The following is a 4,221-nucleotide window of genomic DNA, read 5'->3' as shown; positions in this document are numbered from 1 at the left end:
TTTTGTTTCAAGTTGTTGACCTGCCCGTTCAATCCTATATTCAATCGACAATACACGATAACATGTGATGGAAGTTGGAGAAGGAGACCGTTAAATATTCATTCAGAGAAAGATTTGTGAACGCCTCATCACTTACTGGATTATGCCCCAAACTGCCATAAAATATCCACAGAATCTGTCGGAATTCGCAGTTAAAAATAATAAACCATGAGAGTTAATACCCTTGAATTGATGAAACGTAAAAATTTCCAGTCTTGACTTTTCTCAAAATGAAGTCCATTTCACTTCATACGACGTTTAGAAGTGCTTGTACTTGGCTCTACATGTTATTAGTTTAACAAAATACTCAATTTCCATATCAACTTTAAAACTATAAAACTAGAATGAACATAACAGAGAAATTGAATCGACCGTGTCAACCGGGTGAAACTAAACTTGTACATCTATCTAGATCCAGAGAAAACGACTAAATGTTGCAGTGTGATTTCGGCGATAGCCACGTCTCCTTTATGTCCATGGGGACATAAAAAGAATTTTTAATTGCCCTTAAAGATTTTTGAATGCCCGAGATACACCAGAATGATATGATTTAAACAGCATTCTCACTGCGAACACCGCAACCGATTTATCGCCCTTTAAAAAGCATGTTTAAATGTTATATTTTTGAACGTCAGCTAAGAAGTCCTGATAGTGTAATGGGTAAGATAGTTTCTTCTCACCCGAACACGCGGGGTTCGAATCTGCCGTTTGGACTTTTTTTTTCTTTTTTCTTTTTCTTTTAACTCGAAGCTTTATAATAACAAATACAGAACACTTTTTAACGATTAGATTTTTTTAAAGTGTATAACAAGTGAGTCTTGAAGGCCTTGCCTCTCTTGTTATCATTATTGTTGTTGTTCTTATTGTTATCATTATTATCATTGCTATTCTCCTTGCTCTTCTTCTGGTTCTTGTTTTTGTTGTTTCTTTCTTTCTTTCTTCTTTTTCTCTTATTTTCTATTTTTTTCCTTCGTTGTTGCTGTGTTTGCGTTATGTGTACCAGCCATCATTCAAATTGAATGACATGTTTCTGATAAAACAATCAGTTTTTTTCTTCTTCTTCTTTACCCTGTGTCCATCTCTGGCTGTGACATACATTTCTCCCAGTCAGCCAAAAACCTTGGTATCTACTTTGATGAAACACTGTCCATGGATGCACATATCAAACACTTGTGTCGCATTCTGTTCTGTCAGCTACGTAGGTTATTCACTCTTTCCTATCCACTGCTGCTGCCAACAAACTTGCTGTTTCTTTCCTACTCTCCAGATTAGACAACAGCAACTGTCTCCTATCTGGTCTCCATGATAACTAACTACATAAACTTCAACGCATTCAGAATCATGTAGCCCGACTCCTACCCCGTTAACCCAGGCATGAGAGTGCAACATCACTGCTCAGAACACTTCACTGGCTTACTGTTCAGGCGAGAATTCATTACAAAAATTGTTTTTCTCTGCTTTCAGTGTCTCTATGGCAATGATATGCTACCGTATCTTTTAGTTATTTATTCATCTATACCATCTTAATAGGTCACCGCGTTCATTTGACACTCCTCTGTTGACAGTTCCTCGGCTCTCCCTTGAGACCTTTGGCGAAAGAATCTTTCTGTGTCTTTGCCCCCACTATCTGGAACTCACTACCTCCGTCCCTCATGAAAACAGTGTTTCTCAATTTTTAAAAAGATTTTAAAGACGCAGCTGTTTCATCATCACCGCGAATGATGCGTACGAATGAGTGCCTCTTTCTTTTCTTTTTTCTTCTGTGTATGGCGATGTGTTGTGAGGAAGGGGGGGGGGGGGCGTGACTGCTTTTAAATTTTGTACTTTAAAATGTAATTTTTAGTGTATTGTGATTATAAGACTCGCTTTAAGAGTCTGAAGTGGATTTTCAATATTGTGATGTGTTTTTTGTGTATTGCGATAGGATTTTTAAAGTTTTATGATAATTGTGATGTCTGCATTATTTAGGTATTTTGATGTGATATATTTGATGAACGTGTATCTTCTGTTGGTTGTGTGTGTATGAACATAAATTGATGGTCAGCTGACTATGAAGGATTATTAAGTTTTTCATTTTAGTGTTTACATGGAGGGAGGGGTTTTGAGAAAGAGTGGTCATGAATGATTTATGTATTTTGTAATACTTTTCTTTCATGTAAAGCGCCCTGAGGTCTGAGAGAGAATGGGAGCTATATAAATGTACATTGTTTTATTATTATCATTATTATTATTGAATGCATGTTCTAATCGTCTGTTTTTACATTGTAAACCGCAGTTGAGCATGTTTTTTTGGAAAGGTGCTTTATGAATTAAATTCTCCTCCTCCTCCTCGTCCATCTTCTTCTTCTTCTCCTTCTTCTTCTTCTTTCTTGTTTTTTTGTTTACTCTCTTTTCCGAAGTAATTTTTTTCGTATGATTTGTTTATTGTGTTGTGTCATGCTGTGTTGTGTTGTGCTGTGCGGTGTTGTGCTTTTGTGTTCTACAGTGCTGTGGATTGCTGTTCTGTGTCAGGCTGTTGTATTGTGATATGATGTATTGAATTAGGACCATATTACCAGTTAGTTTATTGACATTGTTTCTTACGTTGAAAAAAGGGAAATGATGGAAATCTTTCTTTCGAAATGATGGGTAACCTCCCTTTAGTTATATGAACGCAGTTCATTGGAGGAGTTTTTCTTGTGGTTACAATTTACGTTCATCCCACAAAGTAGATTCATGCGCTCATTCCCCATTTCCTTTTCTTTACTGCGTTTCTGATCTGTCTTCAGGCCCGTTTTTAGCTCACCTTCATTTTGAGCCCTCTCTTTTCTACCGTGGTTTTCGACCACCCTGTCATCACCATCAGCTTGGTGTCTCGGGACGGCTACGACCTTCCATTCCCCTCTTTCCCCCCATAGGTGCATCCGCGTGAGAGGGGGAATGTTAGCCCACGATTTCTCGCTTTCCCACGATTTATCTCCACGAGAAAATGTGTAAGAAAGCGTGGGAAGTCCCCCTTACTTTCATCAAAATACATTTCCTTTATCATCGGAGTTATTTACTTGTCTTTATCCAATGATAATCGTTGATTAAAAAAAAAATGGAAGAGATGAAAGGAAAAGGGAAAGAGGGGGCGACGACAACGACAATGATAATGACTGTGGCGTTAGTGAAGACATCGACAGTAATGACACTGAAACATACCTATTTACTATATTTCACACAAGATGGATCATAATGCATCGACTTCAAAATCAAAATCGGAATAAATAGCAAACAACGAAATCAAGGGCAATTTGTATAACTCAAACAGAAATATAATATAATATAATGTATTATGATGTATTATAATATAACATAATATGATACCATACAATATAATATTGTGATAAATCCTGGATTTACAGGGGAAATCTGAGGAGGGTGTGTGGTCAGCTCTTCCGTCTTGAGCCTGGCTGACTGCATGCTACATCATATATTCATCTACATTTATCGCTGCATCGTCTTCAACGCATCCGTGTTCACAGCATCTTACAAGCATGTTCATTCATGTGTTGGTTGTGTGTCAGCGCATCAACCACCAGTGCCGGAAAACCCGCGTTATCTAAATCATTGTGGGGGGAAGGATTTCCCGACCGCACTGGTATTCAACGTCACGCGTGTGTGACCATTTGATGGTGGTACAAACAGGTACCCATTCCAGGCCGTGTGTGACCATTTGATGGTGGTACAAACAGGTACCCATTCCAGGCCGTGTGTGACCATTTGGTGGTGGTACAAACAGGTACCCATTCCAGGCCGTGTCTGACCATTTGATGGTGGTACAAACAGGTACCCATTCCAGGCCGTGTGTGACCATTTGATGGTGGTACAAACAGGTACCCATTTCAAACCGTGTGTGACCATTTGATGGTGGTACAAACAGGTACCCATTCCAGGCCGTGTGTGACCATTTGATGGTGGTACAAACAGGTACCCATTTCAAACCGTGTGTGACCATTTGGTGGTGGCACAAACAGGTACCCATTCCAGGCCGTGTGTGACCATTTGTTGGTGGTACAAACAGGTACCCATTCCAGGCCGTGTGTGACCATTTGTTGGTGGTACAAACAGGTACCCATTTCAAACCGTGTGTGACCATTTGGTGGTGGTACAAACAGGTACCCATTCCAGGCCGTGTGTGACCATTTGATGGTGGTACAA

The sequence above is a fragment of the Babylonia areolata genome, chromosome 19, assembly GCF_041734735.1.
Source record: "Babylonia areolata isolate BAREFJ2019XMU chromosome 19, ASM4173473v1, whole genome shotgun sequence".
Taxonomy (NCBI): domain Eukaryota; kingdom Metazoa; phylum Mollusca; class Gastropoda; order Neogastropoda; family Buccinidae; genus Babylonia; species Babylonia areolata.
The sequence above is the reverse complement of the archived record's forward strand: the minus strand, read 5'-3'. Positions refer to the sequence as shown.